This window comes from Sus scrofa, chromosome 2 (genome assembly GCF_054392235.1).
Source record: "Sus scrofa isolate SSC_HxYL_T2T_F1_AM1 chromosome 2, Sscrofa_HxYL_maternal_Yorkshire_Landrace_v2.0, whole genome shotgun sequence".
Taxonomy (NCBI): Eukaryota; Metazoa; Chordata; class Mammalia; order Artiodactyla; family Suidae; genus Sus; species Sus scrofa.
In genome coordinates, this window is record NC_139384.1 from 110,076,119 (window position 1) to 110,101,494 (window position 25,376).

The window sequence follows — 25,376 nt, forward strand, 5'->3', positions numbered from 1 at the left end:
ATTTGTAAAAAAAAAAAAAAACCTGTAAGAAGTTCTATTATTTTCTCCATTTTATAGTGAAGAAAGTGGCACAGAGTGGTTAATCAATTTCCATAGTATCACAAAGCACAGGAGGAACATGAACTTGCCAATGCGCCTAAATCCTCACTGTATGTTCTTTAGAATCTTTTGCTTTTCTGAAAAAAATTGGGGGTATGTAGGTGCTGCCATTCTTTGCCCATGATTTTTATTTTCAATTACCCCTCCCCACCGATATTTACTGGTCCTTCAGGGTCTCAACAACAGTGACATTCAGGTGTATATCTGAGGGAAAAACAAAGCAGAAATCACACAAATGTTCAGGAAAAAGCACTTGAGGCAAGAAAGAATAGTAAGTACAAAGACATTGTGGCTCTTTGTTAATCTGTTTGGCTGATTCACAGCCCAACATTGCACAACTGGGAACTTTCTTCTCAGCATAGTTCTCCTTTAATCTCAGCATTTTTACTATGAGAGGGAAATCATACTTATTCATACTTCATTTGGTTACAGGTTCAGGGTTGTTACAGATATGAATATATATATGTATAACTACTTCCCATATTGTGTGTGTGTCTGTATATAAACCAGTTATGTAGACCCAATTAGAATTCTGGCTCTACAACTTACTAGCTCCCTAAGTTAAGGCTAATTATTAATGTCTCTAAAATTGTACTTATGATAAAAGGAGAAAATATCAATCTCAGAATAATACTGTGAAAATAAATAAAGCTCTGAATTTAACACTCAAACACACAGTGTTCAGTATAGGGCAGTTTCTCCTTCTATATATGCTGAACAACCAGCTCCCTCTTACTTTTTTGGGAACTGCATCTTCAAACTTCCCTTTCCTACTGTATTATCTCTGCAGGCATTTAGGAGTCTGAACAGATCTAAAGAGAGAGAGAAACCTCCTAGACTCTGCATTAGCTTCCACCTACAACTTATCCCATTGCTACACTGGAGATAAATTTTGAAAGGCATTATCTACTCACTCTTCCCTTCCTCCCTCCCCACTTTAAGTCTCCCATTCTCTCTGTTCCAACTTGACATACTACTCATGTACTGCTCCACTAATTATGCTCTTGCTGAGGCCACCAAATGACTCCACATTGCCTAAAAAAAAAAAAAAAAAACTTTATTTGTTGTTGCCAGGATGTGAGTACCACATGATAGAGCTGGACATTGTCAACGTTCTTTCCTTACCAATGGGAGAACTCTTTCATTTCCACGACTCTATAGACCATATGTATGGCAGTGAGTCCCAATGCTGTTTGCAACCAAGTTTCTCCCGAGCCCAACCTCAAGTATCTGCCTACTGCTTAAAATGTTTTAAAAATAACCATGTCTGATGCTGTAACTTATTTGCCTCTCATTTTTTCTGATGTCAGCAACTATCACCTTCATTTGAATCACCTGCCAAAGCCAGAAACTTAAGTCATTCTTTTCAAAGAATCAGCTTTTTGTTTTGATAACTTTTTTTCCTAGTCTCATTGATTTCTGCTCTAATTTTGATTACTTCGTTCCTTCTTCTTGGTTCAGTCTGTTTCTCTTCTTTCCCTAGTTTTTTTAAGGTGTGGAAGTTAGGTTATTAGCTTAAGATCTTTTCTCTTTTGTAATATATGCATTTAGTGCTATAAATTACCCTTCAAAGACTGCTTTTGATGCATCCCACAGATTTAATGAGTTGTATATTCATTTTTCATTTAGTTTAAAATATTTCAAAATTTCTCTTGATCCTTCAGTTATTTAGAAGTATTTTGTGAAACATACTTTTCAAATATTTGGGATTTCCAGGTATCTTTATTATTAATTTATAGTATAATTCCTTTAGGGTCTGAGCATATACTTTGTATGATTATTATTCTTTTAGGTTTGTTAAGGTGTATTCAGTGACTCAGAATGTATAGTCTTTCTTGGTGACCATTCTGTATAAATATAAGAATATGACTTCTGCTGTTTTATGAAGATTTCTATAAATATCAATTAGATTAAGTTGACTGATAATAACGTTGAGTCATCTATGTATTTATCTACTGATTTTCGGTCTGATTGATCTCTAATGAGGGCCTGAGAGATAATGAAGTTGGAAACTACATTAGTTGACTTGTCTATTCTCCTTTTAGCTCTATCAGTTTTCGTTTAATATATTTGGTTGCTGTGTAGTTAGCTTCATGCGTGCTCTGAGTTTATTGTTAAGACTGTTATATCTCTCTTGAGGAATTAACCCTTTTATCATTATGTATTGACTTTATTTATTTATTTTATTATTTTTTTTTTTTTTTGTCTTTTTAGAGCTGCACCCATGGCATATGGAGGTTCCAAGGCCAGGGGTTGAATCAGAGCTGTAGCTGCTGGCCTACACCACAGCCACAGCCACAGCCACCCCAGATCTGAGCCTTGTCTGTGACCTACACCACAACGCATGGCAATGCCAGATCCTTAACCCACTGAGCGAGGCAAGGGATCAAACCTGCATCTTCGTGGTTCCTAGTTGGTTTCATTTCTGCTGTGCCACGATGGGAACTCTTTTTTTTTTTTTTTTTTTGGTATTGACTCTTTTTATCTTGGATAATTTTCCTTGTTGTAAAGTGTGATTTGTTGAGAATTAATACAGCTATGTCAGCATTCTTTTAATTGGTGTTAGCATGATATAACTTACTCCATTACTTGTTTCATTCTTTTATCTCTGAATTTTAGTTTGTGAAGTTTCTATTGGTTTATCTATAAACTCACAATTTTTTTACTCAACCATGTCTAGTCTACAAATGAACCCACCAGAAGCATTCTTTATATCTGTCGGTATTTATTATATCAAGTATTTTCTTTTATTTCTTAGAGTTTCCATTTTTCTGCTTACATTACCCATTTGTTCTTTCATCTTGTATACTCCTTCCACATTAACTGTTTATTTTAAAATTTTTTTTGTCCGATATTTCCAAGACTGAAGTTATAGCTGAACTGTTTTGGATGACTGCTTTGGCTCTTCAAACTATTTTTTGTTTGTTTTACTTCTTCCTAAAATGAAAGGCATTTCCTTTTGTTGAAAGAAGGATATATGTTGGGCAATAAGAAACGAGGTAAATAGGCCTTTATTGTGAGAATTAAATGTTATTGCTCCTGCAGCTGCCAGAGGCTTCACTTTCCTCTAGTGTTTTTGGTCCCTACTCTTTCTTGACTTTGAGCTTCTCTTAGAGGGTTTATTTTAACCTTTCTCAGATTATTGTATGTAAAGTGTGTTTCTTGCAGACAAAATACAGTTGAGCCTAATTTTTTATTTTAATTAGGGTACTTAGATGATGACACTTAAAGCAATCATGGATATAGTTGCATTAATATCTTCCATATTTATATTCCAATTAGCCTTATATTATATCTTTTGGAATTATACCACAGGCTTTGGAGGTTTTATTCTATTTTTTTCATCTTTTTATTTATCAAAAAATATTACTAACTCTATCTTCAAAGTCTGTTTTGCTCTATCTGCTTCTATCCACCCTTAGGATCATAGCACAGTCTAAAGTTATATTCATCTCTTATTTGGTTTGTTGCAATAACTTCTAAGCTAGATTTCTCCTCTTCTACTGTCATGCCTCAACAATCCAGTTTTACGAAGAACAGTCAGAATAATTGTGCATAAGTATGAACTGTCCTGCTACTGGGATTCTTTGGGGGCTATTTCTTTCAGAATAAGAAAACATCTTAAACTGGATTATAAGTACCTATACACTTTCCCTCTAGCTACGTTTATAACTATATTTAACTTAAAATACTATATTAGTTTCAGGTATATAGCATAGAGGTTCAGTTATATTATTTTTTAGGTTTTTTTTCATTATAGATTATTACAGGATACTGAATATATTTCCTTGTGCTATGCAGTAAATCCTTGTTTTTTATGTATTTTATACATTGTAGTATGTATGTTAATCCCATACTCCTAATTTATCCCTGTTCCTCCTTTCTCCTTTGGTGATCAAAAGTTTGTTATCTATGTCTAGTAGGTCTGTCTCACTCTGTATAAATTAGTTAGTTTTTAATTTGTTCTCTTTTTCTTTTTTTGGCAATGCCTACAGCTTGCAAAAGTTCCTAAGCCAGGGATCAAACCCAAGCCTCATCAATGACAACACTGAATTCTTAACTGCTAGGCCACCAGCAAAATGTTATGTTATTTTTTAGATTCAATTTATAAGTGATATCACATAATATTTCTCTTTTCTGTCTTCACTTAATATGTAGATGAGAACATATACAAATATTTTGTGACATAAATCATACCAATATTTTCTTAGATCAGTCTCCCCAGGCGAAAGAAGTAAAAGCAAAAATAAATGAGTGGGACCTAATCAAACTTAAAAGCTTTTGCACAGCAAAGAAAACTGTAGACAAAACAAAAAGACCATCTACAGAATGGGACAAAGTATTTGCAGACAATGTGACAAACAAGGGCTTAGTTTCCAAAATATATGAATAGCTCATATGACTCAGTATCCAAAATAAAACAACCCAATCAAAAAACAGGCAGAAGACCTAAATAGACATTTTTCTAAAGAAGACATATGGATGGCCAGTAGGCACATGAAAGGATTCTTAATATCATTAATTATTAGAAAAATGCAAATAGAAACTACAATGAGGTATCACCTCACATCAGTCAAAATAGCCATCATCAAAATGTGTACGAATTATAAATGCTGGAGAGGTGTGAGAAAAAAGAAACTTCCTACACTGTTTGGTAGAAATGGAAAGTGGTACAGTCACTTGGAAAACAGTGTGGAATTTCTTTTAAAGAACTAAAAATAAAGCTACCAAACAACTGAGCAATCCCATTCTTGGACATATATGCAGACAAGATGAAAATTCTAATTCAAAAAGATACATGCACCACAAAGTTCACAGAAGCACTATTTACAGTAGCCAAAACATGGAAGCAACGTAAGTGTCCATCAGTTCATCAACAGATGAATGGATACAGAAGATCTGGATCATATATACAATGTAATATTACTCAGCCACAAAAAAACAATGAAATATTGTCATTTGCCACAACATGTTTGGACCTAAAGAATAGCATACTAAGTGAAGGTAATGTGTTTTGTTCACTCTATGTCCCCAACTTTCTGACATTATGCTCGTCACAAGAAGGGAGTCCAATACATATTTACTCAACAAATTAAATGAAATACCATTACCAATTAATAACTTAAAATACCTGCTGTATGTCTATTTTTTTCTACAAAAGTTAGTTAAATTATGCTTGCCTCCTTTCAAAAAGTTTCATATAGCGAAAGAATATATGCAAGCACCCAGCTGTAAGTGGCACTCCAGAGAAGGAAAAGAGGTGGTATGGTATGACACATTCAAGTCATTAATTAAGAATTATACATATGAGCATTATGTCCCACAGCTAGAATGTAGTCAACATGGACAAAGGAATAAAGTTGGATCTTGATTTGGTGGTAGGTAACAACCAATGGGAAAAATGAAACATGGTGATGTTAATTCCCACTTTGGAAATTCTTCAGCACAGTTTGACAATAGAAGAGAGATCTTTTCTTGTGTACTTCTTGGAATACCATACATTTGCATCAAAGTTCACACTGGAGGACTTGGAATGACAATTTAATGTTAAAGATTGTATAAAAAGACTTCTGTTTCTGACAAAATGTGGAAGTGCATTCAAGAAATTTTCAAGGGAAGGGAAGGAAACAAATTGCTGACTAGAGAAAAGATGTTTCTAAGTGCATGGGGGAGCTGTGAGAACAATAAAGAATGTAGTTGGGGGCCTAATGCAACAAGAAAGCCACAAACCAGGGAAAAAAGCAAGAAGCAATGGTGTTTGCCCTGGGGAATATGCCAATCTCTATCAATCTAGCATCTGTGTCCACACAAGCCAAGAGAACGGGCTTGGAACTATATGGAGAGAAAAAGGAAACTTGGGAAATACAGCATAATACTAGACTGCAGAAGGGCAACACCCCAGTCAATCAACTAGTAAAAATCTGCCAAAAAGAAGGAAAGGGTAGAAATTCTTGCCTGTCTTCCAAGAGAAATTCTAAGCAGTCATATGAGTTTGGGTTCATAATTCATATCAACGATTTGGCAAGAAAAATATAGCAGAAAATTTAAATACTCATCAAAAATTACAAAAAAGAAAGATCTCTTTAAATCTGTGTGACAGAGTTCCTGTAGATAAATAAGCAAAGGACATGAGTTTATAATCAATTATTACCCCCAAAAAACCATGTAAATAATAAACTACTATGAATGAGAAGCATTTGAAACCAATAAACAAAACCAAGAAACTCCACCAAAGACCTCAGACCTAAAGAAGTGACAAATGATGGGACAAGAAGGCATTTAATACAATTAAAGAAACTAAGCAAGATATTAGAAGAATAATGAAGAACTAAAAACTATAAAAAAAAATATGACAAGGCATGAATCACTACATGATTTTCTTGCCAAAATGTTTAAATTGGGTCATGAGGAAACAATCAGACAAAGCCAGGTTGTTCAACATTCTACAAGACAACTGTATTTGAAGCTTCAAAAATATCAATGCTATGAAACAGGAAAAAAAATAAAAGGACAGTCTGGATCAGAGTTCCTCTACCTCAGCACTACTGACATAATTCAGGGCTGCGTAACTCTTCCTGGTGGTAGACTGCCCTGTACACTGTGGGATGTTTAGCAGCATCTCCAGGCTCCACCCATTAGATATCAATAGCTCTCTCCCCATCTCCCACAATTTGGGACAAACATGTCTGTGAATACTGCCAAATATCTCAGAGGACAGAATGGCACCCAATGCAAAGTACCGTTTCTAGATTAAAGACACTAAAGAGAAACGACAAGCAAATACAGTGCATGATCCTTGACTGGATCTTTGATTTAAAAGAGTTTATAGTTTACAATTTATATACAATATACGATTGTAAAGAAGATGATATTATAGTAGTGTAATTTCTTGGGAGATATATGTTGACTTATTGAGAAATAAAATAAGATACTATAAGTTTCAAATTGTCAAAAAAAAACGCATGCATACATGTATGTGTACGTGTGTGCAGAGAGAGGGATGTAAATATGCAAATATGGCAACATATTAACAATCGTAAGTTTAGGGAAAAGGGAGATATATGTTTAAGCCACCATACTACCAACTTTATTACATATTGAAAAAATTGAGAAACAAATATCCTATCCATTCTTCAAGGCCTAGTTTAAATACCAACTTCCTCATTAAATTTCCCTTCCTTATTCACATCCCTCTGATAAAACAGTAACCATGAAGACTTGAATAACTACTAACAGATCCAGAAGAAAATTATTTTAATTGATATTAGAAATAAGTTATACACATTAACAACACACTGGGAGAAATCAAGAGAGTGAATGTATTAGAAAATGATGTAAAGAAATTACATAGAGACAAGGAGATGAAAAATGTGAAAAAAGAAATTAAAAGACCAGAGAATACAGTGAGGTGATCTGCCATATGCCAAATGAGATTGCCAGAGTAAGAGGAGGCCTGAAGAGGTATAGCTAAGGGGTTTTCAGAATTCATGAATAACATAACCACTGAGATTAAAAAGTCTCAAATGAATTACAACAGTCTGGCCCTCACCAGCAGAATGTTTAAAGATGTACACTTCTGCGATATTCTGACTCAAATTACAATGTGTGGGTTCTCCTACATCACCAAGCTATTCTCTGACATCAGTTGGGTGTCCTACAATTTAACTCAATCATGACACTATTTATTTACCTGGAAATTGCATCAGATCCCACAGGTTAAGAACTTAGTCCTAAAAGATTGTCTCTTCTTTCCCCCTCCACAGCCCTATAATTCAGAAACAAATCACCTGAGCACTGTCTGCTGTAGATTGATTGGAAGCCTCAATACCTTCCCCTCTCGGGATTAGCTGATTTTCTAGAGCAGCTCAAAGAACTCAGGAGAAACACTCACATACTAGGTTACCAGTTTATTTAAAAAAGATATAACTTTGCCTTTCATCTGGAACAGGCAGGTGGAAGAATTTGCATCAGGCAAGTTATGGGGAAAGGGCCAGAGCTTTCACACCCTGTTCAGGTGTTCCACTCTCCCTCAATTTCGATCACTATGTTCATCAACCCAGAAGGTCACCAAACTCAGTCCTTTCACGTTTTGTGGAGGCTTTATTACACAGGCATGATTGACTGAATCACTGGCCATTGGCTATTCAACTTCTAACCTCCCTGTCAAGTGGACAGGGCTAGGGCAGGACTGAAAAGTTCAACCCTCCATTCCCATAATTGGCTTCTCCTGGCAACCAGCCCGCATGCTTAAGTGCATTCCAAAAATCACCTAATTAACATAAACTCAAGGGTGGTTGAAAAAGACTTATTATGAATATTAAGACACATTTATAGTTCTCACCACAGGAAATTCCAAGTGTTTAAGAGCTATGTGCCAAAAAAAAAAACCAAAAAATGAAAACCAAATATACACTTTCTATTATAAATCATAATATCACATTCAAGAAAAAAGGAAATCATCCCAGGGATGAAAGCAATGAAAAAGGTAAATTGATGCAAATCTAAACAAATTTGGCTATTAAGATAATAATGTCTGTGGAGTCAAACAAGGATAAGACTAAAACATTTGACAACAATATTAGGTAAACTGAATGGAGATTTAGAAGCACTAAAACACAATATTATATTGCATTGATGAAGGCAGTTTATTGATTCTACAGTTTTTAAATTTAAATATGCTTTTAATGTTTAACAATAAAATATGCAAATGAACATTTAAACAGTAGAAATAGACACCTAGTTGTTGTCCAGCTTGTAAGTGGGGAAAAAAAATCAACTATATTTTATAAAATTAACCAATCCAACAGAAAAAAAAAAACCCAAATACCACAAATTTAGAGATGTGAAAAAAACTCAAAAACAAAATACAGTGATAAAATATGAATCATACCAACAATTAAATATAATTGGACCAACCACTTCAGGAAAAATATAAGCCTTGCCAGAATGCTTAAAAAACCCACTCACACCTCCTTATACCAATCAAAAAAACAAAAACAGGAGTTCCCATCGTGGCGCAGTGGTTAACGAATCCGACTAGGAACCATGAGGTTGTGGGTTCGGTCCCTGCCCTTGCTCAGTGGGTTAAGGATCTGGCGTTGCTGTGAGCTGTGGTGTAGGTTGCAGACACGGCTCGGATCCCGCGTTGCTGTGGCTCTGGCGTGGGCTGGTGGCTACAGCTCTGATTCGACCCCTAGCCTGGGAACCTCCATATGCTGCGGGAGCGGCCCAAAGAAATAGCAATAAGACAAAAAAAAAACAAAAACAAAAGCAAAACCAAAAACAAATCTAGAACATGAAGATACAGAATATAGGAAGCAAGATGGGTGGGAAAAAAGTCTACTAAGCAAATATTACGAGCAAAGAGTTATGTTACTCATTGGCCAAAACATACTTTGAAACAAACAGCATTACTAGTGATAAAGATTGTCATTATGCACTATTAACAAATTTAATTAACTAGGACAGTACAATAATTCTTAAACTAGTGAGAATTTAAAATGTACATTCAGAATACACAAAGCCAAAAAAATAAGAAAAAGAGAAAACAGACTGATGGAAAAAATTGTTAAACCCTACAACAATGTAGGAGGAAATATGAACACCTCTCTTAGTGATAAATATAGAGATATAAAAGTTAGGAAAAGCATCGCACATATTAATGAATCTAAACATAATATTGCTTGCAAAAACAACACCTGGATAAAGCACTTTCCTCTTCCTCCTTCCCCAAACCTGGCTTTCACACCAAAATACAGGAATAGTTTACACAACTTGATCATCTACTAAGCCAGCAGTAACTCTAAAGAAATGTTAAAGAATTGATACTCCATTATCTGGTTATTACAAATTAGATTGGGAAAGAGTGACAATGAAAAAAAGTTTAATACTAGAAATTAAAGAAAAAACTAACACACATGTCTAAGAGGAAATTATAGTGAAAATTTAAAACTACAAGTGAAAAAATAAAAATAGGATGTAACACTTGCTGGAAGCAAGAAAAACTATATAGAAAAGGAAAAGTACTTACTTAAGTATTTATATTAGAAAAATAAATTGAGAATAATTAGGTAAGAAGCTAAAAAAACTAATAAAAGTGAAGAACGCAACGAGAGGGAAAAAAATATTGGTGAGATATAAATTCAGTATTAAATAGAATCAATAAAGCCAAAGTATCTTCTTTGAAAAGATTAATACAAAAAACTTCTGGAATCAAGGGAACAAAGAAGAGAAAATATTTGCAGTGAAAAGGGGAACACAATTGCCAATGCAATAGAGAATCAAAGGACAAAAGAGTATCGTGAAAATATGTATGTCAATAAATTTGAAAGTGAGATGAAATGGGTACAGTCTTAGAAATTTATAAATTACTAAATTATTATTTATTTATTTATTTTTGGCTGTGCCTGAGGCATCGTGGAAGTTCCCAGGATGACTCTCAGTAGATAGAAAATTTGACTGCTCTGATAACAGAATAAGTTGTTTAAAAACTTCCCCTTTCAAGAGAAGTAAACTCCCAGGTGAAAACATAGTTGGAGGAGGAACAAAGAAAGGAAAGGAAAAAGAAGTAAACTGAGACACAGTCTCAGGTATAGTCTAACCTTGGCTTCATCCAGAGGTGCACCTCGAAAGTATAATCTCGCAGTAGTGTCTGGAAGTAGGAAGCCCTAGCTTTTGTAACCTTGGGTTTATTGGCTACCCTTGGGTGAGGGGCTTAATTTCCTAGCCATCTCCAGGTGAGATGACCTGGCTAAGTTCAGACAAGAGCATCCTCAGCCGCCACAGGTGTAAACCATTGGCTCTAGCACCCAGCTGCAGTGGAAACCAACCAGTAAAGGGAGTTTGTGAAGAGCACTAAAAATAGTTTTAGAAAAGGTTTGCACCATTTGAGATCTTCCTCAACTCACGGAAGAAGATATGGAGCACTGTGTCACTTGTGTTAGAAAAGACCCTTGATTTTACAAGTATTACTGGGATGTTTGAGGTAATTCATCTCTAGAATGAAGCAAAACAAATCAAATGGATTTGCCTGCCTGGCAAAAGGGGGCTCCTTTATCTCAGTTTCAGGTGGGACCATGAAGGTCAACAACAAATAATTGGTAGCATTTCCCTTGTATTCTAAAGACGTATTCCAGACTTGTAGAAGGGGTATACCAAAAGCAGTGTATACGTCTTCTAGCACCCACAGACCAATAATGGAAGACTGAAGTCGAAGAACATTGGGAAGAGAAATATTTTTCCAGAAAATCTGAGAATGTGGTTAACGTGTAAATACTTTCCAAGCCCTCCCCATAAGAAATGAGTAGAGGCTGCATCCTCCTCAATTGAAGACCGGAGAGTTTGTGACGTGATCGCTAGAAGTGGGAACATAGCAGATTAGCATCTGACTCCCATTGAAGAAATCTAAATGTGAGCAACAGTGTGGCTGAGTCACAAGAGCAGAGAAACAGTGAGACATTGGTAGCAAATTGTCCTAGTGCAGAGAACACACATGTGGTTCCAGAGGCTTGGATATGGACCACAAGAGAAAGCCTAGAGCAATGAGAAATGAGACATTCCTCAAGACAGCCACAAACCATGAAGGAGCAATGGCCTCAACAACAACAAAGAACAGTCTGTGTAGGGAACACTCATCATCTGAGTGGTGCTGTCCTGGAAGGAAACTCCTCCCATTTCCCTTCACCTTTGGAGCTGCAGTTGAACCCCCCACAAAGGGTTATTTGCCTGTTTATCTATCTATCTATCTATCTATTGATTGCTTTTTAGGGCAGCACCCGTAGCACATGGAAGTTCCTATATAGGGGTCAAATCAGAACCACAGTTGCCAGTCTATGTCACAACCACAGCAACACGGGATCCGAGCTACACCACAGGTCACGGTAAGCTGGATCCTTAACCCACTGAGCAAGGCCAGAGACTGAACCCATATCCTCATGGATACTAATCGGGTTAGTATCTGCCTTTTCCTGAGGGTGTGGATCCAAGCCCTCCTCTGCCTCCTCCAGGACTTCTTCAGTGAAATTGAAACTCCTTCGCTGGTGCTCTCCCATGGCTGGCTTCTCCTCCTCCTCCTTCCTCTTACAAATATTTTAAAGTAACTCTGGTTCATTGTTTTAAAAAAATCATATGGAGTTCCCGTCGTGGCACAGTGGAAACGAATCTGATTAGGAACCATGTGGTTGCAGGTTTAATCCCTCGCCTTGCTCAGTGGTTTAAGGACCTGGCGTTGCCATGAGCTGTGGTGTATGTTGCAGACGTGGCTCAAATCTGGTCTTACTGTGGCTGTGGTGTAGGCCAGTGGCTACAGCTCCAATTCCATCCCTAGCCTAGGAACCTCCATATGCTATAGGTGTGGCCCTAAAAAGACCAAAGGGGAAAAAAATCATTAAATTGCAGAAGTAGCTCAGGGGATCAAAAGCCAGTTTCACGTATTTCCGCAGCCTGGTACACAATGTCCTCTTCTAAGACCCTCCTCCTTGCCCCCCATCTATGTGAAACACTAAAGGGGCCCCAAAAGTAAAGTAGGGAGAGGGAGAGTTGAAATGGGGAAAACATGTTTGCTGCACATATCCTCTTCCTTCTCCCTATGGACTCCCTCACTTAAACAGCAAGGTAAGATGGAAGAATCTTTATGTTGTAAACTTAAGGAATCATGCACTTGGGCCACCAGACTGGACATTTTAATTTTTCAAATAATGTTCTTCTGATGACTAAAATTTTTAAAATAAGGAAATAAAAGGACAATATACATTAAGATTTCATTTAAGAGGAAGGAAAAACATGTCTATGGAGTGGGTTCAAAGGGTCACTGAGACAGGAGAAACTTTTTTTTTCGGCTTGTATCTTAATTTTGGCTTGTTGAATAAAATAGTTATCATCATGAATTCATGTGTTTCCCCAAGTACCTCAAAATGCAACCTTATTTGGAAATAAGAGTCACTGCAGATGTACTTCGTTAAGGTGAGGGCATACTGGCGAAGAGTCAGCCCCTAACTCAGTATGATTGAGTCTTTTATTAAAAAGAAGGGTGGTAGGACACAGGCAGCTACACAGGGAAAAGACCACCTGAAAATTAAGAAGGCCTTCTACAAACGAAGGCAGAGTTCCAGAATAGATCTTCCCTCACAGCTCTCCCAAGGAAGCAACCCTGCCAACCCCTTGATTTGAACTTCTGGCCTCCAGAATTGTGATAATGAATTTCTGATGTTAAGCTGCCCAGTTGGAAGTATTTTGCTGTGGCAGCCCTATCCAACTGATTCAGCTACTCATTGGTAGAGGTGGTTCCTTATGTTCTAATCACTAATTTACCTTGGTCGTTTCTGTTCTTAAGTATTGGAAACTTCAGCTCAGGAATTTTGCTCAACATCAAAAGGCCTATGTGTTACCTAATCTTTCGGAGTTACAGGTTTTCATTTGAAAATACATACAGATGAAATGTCATCCTGAGCTTTGAATCTTGTAGTGGCTTCCCATTGCAAGGACATGGCTATAGGAATCCAAGATCCTTCACCTGGTCCACAAATCTCATATGATCTACAGGGTGCTTGGATCTCTTAGACTCAAATGCTTCCTTTTGTCCCTTTCTTTGCCTCCTTTAGCCACATTGGCCAAATAACACAAGTTTATCCTCTTCTCAGGACCTTCGTACATGCCTTCCTTTTATCTTTTGGTACCAACCACCATCGCTAATGAAATCTTAACCCTCACCATTAGTAGCTATACCTCATTGTCCTGCTTGATCTTTTTCTTCACATTTATTTGTTTCTGATATAAACGTATTTATTGGTGTGCTTACTGTCCTTTCTCTTTCCCCTAGAAATTAATCTCCTTGAGGAGAGGGACTGTCATTCTTGTTAATCCCTGCATCCCAGTGGTATGAGACAGTAAAGGTGCTCAATCAATATTTCTTGACTGATTGACTCTAAAATGAGCAGGATGGCCTAATTTCTTCCAATTTATAGGACTAATTACCTATACTTTTCACATTTTGCTTTTTAACCTAAGTGTAAAGTCTAGGCCTTTCACAGTAACATTATCATTCCTTTTCCTCACTTTCTCCAATCTCCATTTATGCTGATTAACAGCCCAGACTAGATGAGAGCTGACGACACAGAAGTCTTCAGAACATGTCATGCAGTCAATTCCTCGCATGCAATTCTTAGATTAAAATGATAAAATTTAGAAATATCCAGTTCTAAATCTTTCAAGAGTTTTTTTCCTGCAACTCCCAAAAAAGTCCAGAAATATTAGATTGGTCTATTTCATTTCTTATTCTTTGGACACTGGTTGATATTTGCTCAAAATAGTGTTAGTACTACCTCTAGACTTTTGCCTCAATTACAGTGGGAACTGATATCTTAGTAATGCTTTCTTCTATCTACATGTTCATTACTACCCTCTCATGATTTTCTCACCTCCTTCAATTATTTTAACTTCCACTAAAGCAACTATTTTTTCTTAATCCACCCTGCTTCTAGCCTCTGAGTATTAATTTATAACCTGTGATATTTAAACATATATCTGGGTTCATCAGTACTATGTGAGGATATAAGAGCAGACACATAAGGGTCTGAGGAGTAATTTCATTACTAACAGTATTCTTCATGCTTATAAAGAAACTAAATGACAAAAATAAGTACTGCAATAATGGCAGTGTATCAAATTACAAAAATTTAGTTGAAGAGTTAATATTTAAAGCTTGCACAAAAATAAAATTAAATTTCTTCCCTCCTCTCATTTGTGTGTTCTTATGGAACACAGATGAATTCAGTTGCATAAATATCAATCAAAATGCTATGGTACAAAGTTCTGGAGCTCAGGGTTACAAAAACATGTGAGCCCTTACTGTATTCATAGCACAGAATCCATAGTTATGGATTTAATGACAGAATATGCATTCTGCAAAGTTCTCTGTATTAATTGCTTTACAAGTCTTGGCTGCTTGGACAATAATCCTACAGTGTTTGAGATGACAAAGTTCATACTGAAAAAATACTTCAGATATCATATAAATTAATGTAAGATATTGTACATAAATAAAAAGAAATAAAATAGGCAACAAACTTTAAATAGAAATAGTTGGAAAATTCATACTTTGCCAATATTTTTTAAGGTTTTGTTGTTTTATAATCTATATCTCCTCCTATTCCAAATTTTTTTAATTTGCCATCACTAACCTTGAAGAGATGCTGTTGACTGCTGTTAAATTTAGCAACATTTACCAACATAGAGAAATAATTAAAATGCAATAAGGTTGTTGTGTTAATGATGGTATGTTCAAAATACATGATATAGGAGTAAGGACACAGATTTCTTCAATTTTAAACCACCATAAACACATGTTCTGCTAAGATTAAAACCAGTGCTACAGGAAGGAGAGCTTGTATAAAGAATCCCACCCCATACTTGAATGATTTCAAGGCCTCTCTGAAAAGTTTCTACTACCCTTCCTGACACTCTTCTGACATAATGCCTTCTCAAGCATATGAGGTACACAGATAGCCATTTCTTACTACCTGCTGGGAAAAATAACCAGGCATCATGGGCATCCCATGTAAGCACAGATTCTCAAATCTGAAACACTCTCATTCCAAAGCCAGGTCCTGAACCAAAGGCTCCTGAACTCTACACTACTGGGCTATGGCTCTGAACTGGAAGGCATGTCTAACTTCTCCACACTGTGATCTGTTTTTCGAAAGTATAGTTATTACAAACAGCCAAGGGGCTCCAGTTAAGCACATGGCGACTTGGAAAATGTATCTGTGTCTGTACTGGCTTTCATGAATATTTGAACAAAAAAGCAGGAAACAGAGGAATCCATCCTAAGATCAGGCTTAATGTACAACTTTACATTGCCAGTCTCAAGGTGGCATTTTGGCATGGAACTCAATTTTCTCTTAGAATAATTTGCATTGGGATTATGGGCTAAATGTTCTCAAAGTGTCTAAGCTATAATTCTTTATGAGACTGCACTTTGGCATTTAACTACAGCATATGCAAGCCTAACTTACAGGCTTAGACTTTACGTTTGTCCAAATTCTCTAAACGATGCCAGCCAACTTTTAATGAAAAGCATTGCTTCTCAACATGATTTACTTGCTCTGTGCATTTTTTTTTCCTACGGGGATTTTTGCTTTACATTAAATATAAACTGAACTTTTGCTGAGACTTCTACCATCGATTTAAATTCTCTTTGTAAATCTCCAATCTTCCAAAGACCCAATCCCATGCAAAGATAAAATAGTAATAAATCTGACTTGGTTTATTCCATGCTATAACTGTTTAGACTGTACAGAATGACCTTCTTTGTATGAAGCTAACATTTCAAAGTCCACTGGGTTTGTGCCCCTTATGATAAACCCTAAAATCCTGAAACCTAGCCCAAGACAAAGAGAAAAAGAAGAAGAAAAAATAGAATTGGAGAAAATGAGTGGAGGAAGGGAGAACAGTAAGGTTACTAGAAACTGCAGAAGCTGCATTATCTACTTATAATGTGCCTATAATACCACATTGGTCAGCAACTATAATGTAAAAGGTAATGTGTAAGAGGTTTATATGCTTCTCAGAACTATAAAGGGAGTGTGAGTGGATTTTAAACATTTTGATTAGCACCACAAAGATTTTAATGCTTTATTTAAACAGTTTGCTATAGGGCAAACACATTTGGTAGACAAGTGAAAGGAAAGCATGGGCATCAGTTTCTCTGTTTTCTATTAAGTAATGTTGCGAAGTAAGCAGAAGTTGGATTCAGATATCAGATAATTATCTCCACACTGTGTGTCACAGTAAATAATTTTAATTGGTTTAACTTCAGGGACCATTACTGGCCTAATTAGAAACATGAAAAGGCTACAAGTATTAGGAAATATCCTGAAGGAATGAGAACATTAGCAATTCTGTCAAGCCATTTTTAAAATAAGTACACAGTAGCAGCCACATTTCAGTGAAAGGCAGGGTACTTGAAAGGTGCTTTTAGGAAAACAGTGCTTGTGAGTGTGTAATAAGAGATCTGTAACAGGAAGCATAGAAGTGGGGTAACAGGCTGACATGTATGCTATCACTGTGTTAAAAACATGCTCATCTTGTTCTGATTGCTGGTTTTAAAAGACGCAGGTTATTTTCAAAGTAAGGGAACAATAACTGAGGTAGAGTAAACTCTTATGGAGAATACATTGACCAAGTCCTGAAAGAGAAAAGGTTCTCCAAGTAAAAGAGCTATACCCAAACACCTTCAGTTTGCAGGGGAGTTGTACTGAGTAAAGGATTGTACTGTGTGAACTTCAATCTCTTCTTCGCCTAAGGTTCCCAAGATTCATGTGAAACAGATGAGTATTATTCTTGGAAGCATCTATATACGTTATACACATGGCACTGGGTGTATGACTTAGTTTATATTTAGAAAATGGCTGTGTTGTGAATAAAAAGTGAGATAATCTGTCCTTTAGGCCAGAGATGTCACTAAAAAAGAAATACCTTGGGACTTTCAGAGAGTTAGATTTTTTCATCATAGAAAATAGCTAGAATGCCATACCATGTTTAAATACAAAAATAATATCAAGAACTTCTAATTAATAGTTATGTGGTACAATTCTGTTCCTTTTCATTTGTCATCTTGTTTCTAGATTTCCACTTTCTGAAACTGCTGATGGTAACATTTGACGAACTATCCTCTTTAGGATATTTAGATTTTAAAGGGATCATCCAAGTTTAAAGTTAAACCAAAATCAACCATGTTTTTAGACATTTTTATTTGCTTTAAAAGCAAAGAATAGATAAACTCAATAGAAAAAGGAAGGCATGGTAAATCATGGACCACTTTAAGAAAGACTGCATCACTAGAGAAGAGTCAGTTATATAATTTCACACCTTTGGTATCTGGGCATATTGTCAAATACTATGTAGTAATATAATTGAGTATTTAAAAGACTAAGAAAATCAGTAGTCTCACCAAATTGGTCAGACAAAAATACACATGTGTGTAAGAATCCTACTCACAGCTTCTCCCCACAGACCCCCACACTTGGACACACTAATCCAAATATGCACAGAAACTGATTTTTCCAGTTTGTGCTTTTATACTGAATGCCCTAATATAATGCTACCAGTTGTCATAATTATCTTTTTAAACAGTGTGTGTTTTAAAATGCTGGCAAATCTTATTTGACCTATGTATAGACAATAACAGAATCACCTTCAACAAGATTCCAACAGATTATTTTTGTGGAAGAATATATAGTGCATACAGACAAATGAAAGAGAATTAATTCATATGGAATATTTCTTAGGTGCAAAATAGATTAATTGCTTGTAGGCTTGTTAAGGAAAACACACACACGATTGTTGATCATTATAAAATAATACTTCCTGCCTGCCCACCAAGCACATGTTCCATATTTCAAATATCTTCCAAATAGAGAAGAGGGTGGCGGGGGTGGGGGGTGTTGGGGAGAATAAAAATGTGGTTGCTTATACAAATATACATGCTCATATACGTACACAAACATACATACATATGTTCAGATATTTCAGCTTTGCCCATATGTTCCGAAAATAGCAGGCTGGAAAATTTGTACCCACACATCCTGTTCTCAGAGTAAGGAAACAAATGAAGACAAAATTTCCCAGGACCCAAGTTATTCAAGAAGAGAAGGTACTTGAGGATACTTCATTCTTTCAGCCCTGAACACTGCAAAGTAACCTTACCACACAAATCTACTCCTCAAAATTCCAGATGTAACCCTTAAAGAGTTCTAGATTACTTCCTCTCATATCCTCTTCAAAAAAATCAAACTTCCACCCCTACATTCAGGGCTTGAATAAAGGAATAAAGGTATAGACTGTGGTCTGGGCCTCAGTTTAAGTTTCCCTCTAAAATATTTAGCAGACTTCTGGATGATGGCAACAATTCCATCATATATTTCACCCTATTCTCTGATAATTTCTCTTCTGTAGAGTGGCTAATAATGTTCATTGGTAAAATAATATTACAATTATTCATATTGTGCTCTTGAACTCAGAAAATATGAATTGTGTAGCAGAGTATGCATTGCTTTTTAGCTGTCATAGACCTGATTTAGATGCCTGGCTTTATCTTTTACTATTTAATGTCATTACTGAACATTGCTGTTTTGTTTTGTTCTTTAGTGAAGTGGAGATAATGACTGTGTTGCAAGAAAAAGTGAAATGCTGTACATAAAGCACCTGGCTTGTAGCAGTATAAGCAAAAGTTTCCTAACACTGTTACGCTGTGTTGCTGTGTTACACCTTAAGGATGTTTTGATAAAATAGGTATAATCACGGGATAGTTGCAAAGAACTTGCGTACAGAACACAGGTCAAGTCACTTTAGATTCTTCCATGCTTTCAGGTAACCAGGCTTTCTAATAAAAACATCAAGTCTGTAGCAGGACCCCCCTGTGACCCCCTTCACTTCGTCATTGCCTCTCCTTCCAATCTCTACGAGGTCCTACAATTTTGTTCGTACAATCCCCATTCCATCCTCTTTCCAATGCTGCCTATATCCACCTATCACAGGTCTGGAAGTGGGCACTAGGTGCACGAGGGGCCAACTAGAATCCCTTCTTAAGCCCCCAACACCTGGACAAAGTTAACTAACCCATGAGCAGGGCTGTCACTTATTAAGGAACGAGCTATGACTCAGAGAGAGAAAGGCAATCAGTTTTTTTCAGCCATTGTTAGTAACTAAATTCTCTATTACTTAAAGTGGGTCAAGCTAAAGATGTCAGTCAGTCAGAAGTTTCATTAGAGAGGAGCAAAAATTAAAAGATGGACACACAGTGTTTTGGTTTGGATTCCCTCAAGCCATCCTGTTCAACTATGTTCCTACTCCTATCTCCTTATTGAAAGTTCTAAACACTCCTCCTTCCTTTTCTTTTTTTTTTTTTTTTTTTGCTTTTCTTTGGTTCTTGCAATAAAATTTCTGATTGTATATAATTCTATGCTAAGCTATAGAAATTCTATGATTTCTGATTATAATTCTGCAACTATTTCATAGTAATGAAATATTTTTCTAAGATGAAATTAGGAAAATAATAAGAAATTTCTACTACTTGCACTCATAGTATTTTGTTTTATAATTGGCAGACAAGTCTATGCTAAATTAAAATTCTTAGGCTAAAAAAAAAAAAATAAACCGATTGCCTTTTAATGTAGTCTGAAGTTTTCCACTGGCTCTTTCCCATCACATGAGATCTCAAAACCCAAGGATCCCAGCAGATCCTACAGATTTAAACTGCTAATATTCTGTTAAATCTTTAGGGCAGAAGTGAGTAGAGCCCAAGTTCACTGCATAAGCAGTGAAGACTCAGTTAAAAAGTGTACTCAGGTAACTTCATAAATGCACTAATGCAGGAGTTTAGAAACTTCTGCTTCCACTATAACCTGGTACAAAACCAAAGGCAAGAAGTAACAGGGAGGAAGCTTGCTTCTTTTAAGTCTCTTTATTCATGAACACATATTTTCCTCTAGATTCTCCTAGATTATTATTTATATAATTATTAATTATTTATACAAATAATTATTTATTCAATGCACATTTTACAACTAGCCTCTGAGACCCTGATTGGGCTGCTTATAAAAACACCTTCTTTGATACTGATTATCAGACTGATTGTTCATCATGGGCTACTAGGAAGCTCACTAAAGATGTAAATATCTGGGCCCTACAGCACAGATTATATTTCAATATTTTGAATGGCACCCGAGAATCCATAAATTTTGAACAAGCACCCAGGTGATTCTACGGCAGTCAGTTCAGGAGCAACATTTTGCAAAAAAAATTTCTAAAAAATATTTTTTTTTCACTTATCAGATTTTAAACTTAGAAAACCTAACATAATGTGGCAAACACTTGAAAACATTTTTAACATTAATTTACCCAAATTACAACTGATCGTACTTAAGATTTTTGACTACCCAAAAGAATAAAGTTAATTGTTTGGTTACAAAGAAATTTCAGACCTTTGTAAGGCATCATATTTTCATTTGATGTCAGTCAGTAAACTGAACCATAATGATAGTAAGATTGTTCTTTAAAGGATATGTAAAATTACTGTATTTCAGATAACTGTATAAAGGCAATATTTATCTGTGTTGCTTTTAACTGATTATCTTAAGTTATATTAATTTTTAAAATGAGATATTTCTGTTTGGTCTAAAACTTTGGAAGAATTTTTGGTTTCACTGTAGCAACCACAAGATACTGATGCTACTATTATAATCATGATAACAATTGCACTCGTGTATATAAATCATCATATGAGAACAAGTTTTTTTATTTTCTTTATCAGTGGATGATTCCTATTCCCAAAGGAATTTATTTAAATCTTTTTAAATCATAGAGTATGCATTGATATAATAAATTGATAATAAATTTATATGAATTATACACAGTAAAATTATTTAAAACTTCAATCCCATGATCCCTAAGTGGGATTTAATATAGAAGTCATGTAGTGCACCCACATCATGCTCTTTAAGAAGAAATATAATTCTAATTGATAACATTTATATTGTCTTTTATTTTTAGAACTTCATGGATGTTCAACAAACTAGGTATAAGTTCATAAAATTATTTAATAATTTATAAATATAAGATACAAGATGAATCTTGTATGTGGGTCAATAGTAAAATAAAAATGAGGAAAAAAAATTGTTAATTCTTCTTTTCTTTAAACATTTAAAACTGCAACTTCCAAAGTGTGACATGACCTTCTTTACCTGTCTGAATGGTAAATGGAGTTGATTTTTTAAATTACTCAAGTAATCCATGACCACAGTAGAATACCTTAGAAATGTAATATGTGGTCTGACCATCCTTCCTTTACATCCTAATGTCTATATGTGCCTTTATTCATTTAATCCATTCTCTGTTACCACATGATTTTACATGTCTTGATTTTGGCCATTATAAACAGTGTTCCCTATAGTGAACATCCCTAGCCATACTCTTAGGCAAAAATCACCCAATTACATTGATATTTTAGAGGAAGGTAATCACTGTATTAAAATGTACCTATATTTTTAAAAGCTTTGCATTGGTAATAAACAGCATTGCCTTTTACTTTCCAGGATAATGTTTTAAACAGCACGAATCCATCACTACAAAAAATGTATTTTTTTTTACCTCTATACTAAAGTTCTGAGTTTGGGGTTTTTTTTTGTTTTTGTTTTTGTTTTTTGTTTGTTTTTTTCTGTTCATATTATTGGGGCAGTTTTCTTTATAAAATTGGAGTTCATTTTACTCAGTTTTAGAAACATGTGTGAAGTGCTTAAAGGTCCTAGCATTTTGTTTACCCAAAAGTTTTCATGACACTGGAATTCATCACATGGTAAATACAGAGGAGATGAAAAAATAAGAAGCCCATATTACTCTGGAGTTTCTTCTCAAACAAAAACCTTAATAAATTGAGAGTTAGACTGTGTTATACATGGATTATCATCTTTCAAACAATGATAAGTTATTGAAGTATCTCCAGTACTAAAATAGTCTTGAATGGTTTGTGTCTTTGAAGTTTCAGAAGTCCCTGTGTGACTTGGTTTAAGGGACTATGCACAGTATATATCATTCATTTCTTTTAAGCGGCATTTATTTTATATATAATGTGCTAGAAGTCTTGTGGAGTACAAATAAAAAAGTATCATGTAGACAGGGAAAAATGCAACTAACCATACAAAATCTATATGTTTAGTGTAATATCAATGATAAAATCCATAAATGTTTTAAAATTCAGAGGAACTAGAGTCTACTGTGATCTGAAGAAGTCACAGAAAGTTCGGGAATTGGAGCTTGGGCTGAATATTTAAGGAAGGACAGGATTGGGCTACTAGGCTAAGATAGTGAGGAGGAAAGGCATAATAAATAATTCTGAGCATAATAGTAAGTTGTGATGTTTGGCATAGATGAATCTGACAAAATGATAAAAGACACTATGGAAGACAGTTAAAGTAGAGGAACTACTTAGATTACCATTTATATAATACAAATGTAAGATAATAAGGATTGACTGATAAAGAATTGATAATAAATGGCATTGATAAAGAAAAGGAAGTTACATCTATAAAGGAAGAAAGAAATTTGATGACAATTTGGGTATCAGATTGAGAGAAAGAAAACAAAGGAAAAGGGAGGGTACAAGGATGATTTACCAAAGAGACTGAAAATGAAGATACCATTATCACACATGGAGAATGAAGGACTGGGGTCAGATAGACTAGTTTTGACTTGTTTAACCTGAGATAATAATGTGAGCTTGGAGTTGGAAACCAGACCCTAGATCTGAATGGGAGAGATCAGGCCAATTCATTGTGAATCTTGATAAAAGTTCTATCTATCTGAAGCCATGACTAAGTGAACTCATCAAGAGAAAGAGAGAGAAAGTTTTAGGACCTGACCTTGGAGAAAGCCCATGGGTGGTAAATGGGATGAAGGAGTGAGGGAGGAATAGAACTACAGAGTATGTAAAGGTTGGCAACTCCTGTCAGGTAGCCCAGAAGTCTCCAGGAAATGACTTTTTTCTGCAATAGGTGGGTGGACAGTCTACAGCAAACATAATTTTGTCAGAATTGTAGATTAGCTGATGTTACCTTTGATTTCTTTCATTTCTGAAACAGATTTCTTCTAGCTTCCAAGAACCTAAATTGATTTCTGACTAACCAAATCGTTTCTTCAGAATATCCCAAAGTCTTGAATTTTCCCCATCTTTCAAGCTCTATAATTTTATTCAATTCTGTTCTCTTTCCTCATTCTAATTAAAGGATCAAAAAAAGGGAAATAATCTTATTCTCAAATTAATTCTCAATAAAGAGAAATTGGTCATTCAAATCATCTCACAAAATTCTAGGAATACTTTCACAAACACAGGTAGATCTCTAATCCTTGAACTCCCATGGATCTGTCTTTGAGTTGTCTCTTCTTCAAAACTGTTATTTATCTAAGAAAACCTTTGCTTACACTAGGATAGTTAAGCATCTAATATCATAACCACTGCTGTGAAGTTACTATCCCGTAATTTCTAGTTCAGTCATGTTACAATGGATCAATATCTGGGAGTTCCCATTGTGGCTCAGCAGTAACAAACCTGACTAGTATCCATGATGATGTGGGTTTGATCCCTGGCCTCATTCAGTGGTTTAAGGATCTGGAGATTCTGTGGTTGTGGCACAGGCTGGCAGCTGCATCTTTGATTCGTCCCCCTAGCCTGGAACTTCCATATGCCACTGGTTCAGCCCTAAAAATAAAAGGGTGTGGGCACTCTCTGGAAGACAGAATTTTTCTGGAATTTGGGGACAAAATCAAAGAAAATAAATGATAGATAAGAGTTAAGCTGAAGATCAGCCATAGAAGATTAAGGAAACGATAGCATCCTATAAGGGATATTGGGCAGCTCTGAAATTGCTAGTCCTTGAGCTCCATTTGGGCAGCATAGAGCAAAAAAGACTAAATGATTTGTGCTAATTAAGAGGACTTGCATGACCAGAGTGCCCAGAATAGGTGAAATGTTGGTTGTTGGATCTTCTGCCTGCAAGTATGTCAGGCAAAGAGATTAGGATTGGAGATTTCAAATTGAAAGTCCTATTTTGAATTAAAGAAAGGATGTAGATATGTTGTTGAGAAGGCTAATATAGAATGAAAAAAAAGTTGAATTAAGGAAAGTGATAAACTGTCACCCTTAGCTGTTAAATGCTCAATTTGAATATGTGGGAATCACCAAGGATGTGGGGACCATACGGGATAAAAAATAAAAACAGTATGTATTTCTTTCCATCTTTTTTTTTTTTTTTTTTTTTTTTTGGCAACATCTGCAACACACAGAAGTTCCCAGGCCAGAGATCAAACCCATGCCACAGCAGCAACCCAAGCCACAGCAGTGACAATGCTAGATGCTTAACCCACTGAGCCACCAGGGAACACCCATATTTCTTAAAGTTATTTATTAAAGAGAACCTCAGTGTACAAGACAGTAAAAGTAATAATTTAAATATCTATTTCCCAGAATTCTTCTTAGCTATTATATGATAGTAAAAGTGTATATATTCAAATAGATTGGAAAATATGAGTTAACAAAGAAAATCATGGGGTTTTTTTCTAGTCTGTTTTTGGCATTTTAAATTAATTAATATTGTGAGATTCTAAGAGGAAATTTTATTTTATGCATGTTGCTTTACCAAAATAATCCTTTTTCCCCTCACTTGCGGGATCTCTCAAGTGATAAAATATTACTTGAGTTGCTGCAGAAGTCCTCTGTAAAAGGGGATAGA

General features: G+C 35.5%; 1 protein-coding gene across 3 annotated transcripts in view; it reads right to left on the reverse strand.

Moving 5' to 3' along the window:
• The window catches only part of LOC102157568 (uncharacterized), a 1,229,235-nt gene that overhangs the window by 361,056 nt on the left and 842,803 nt on the right, over positions 1-25,376 (reverse strand). Inside the window, exon 1 of one of the 3 annotated variants that reach the window (XM_085014078.1) lies at positions 10,701-10,748. The exons of the other annotated variants lie outside the window; for them this stretch is intronic. The gene's annotated coding sequence lies outside the window, so the exon portion shown is untranslated. Of the gene's footprint in view, positions 1-10,700; positions 10,749-25,376 lie in introns of those variants that run through there. 3 annotated transcript variants of the gene reach the window in all.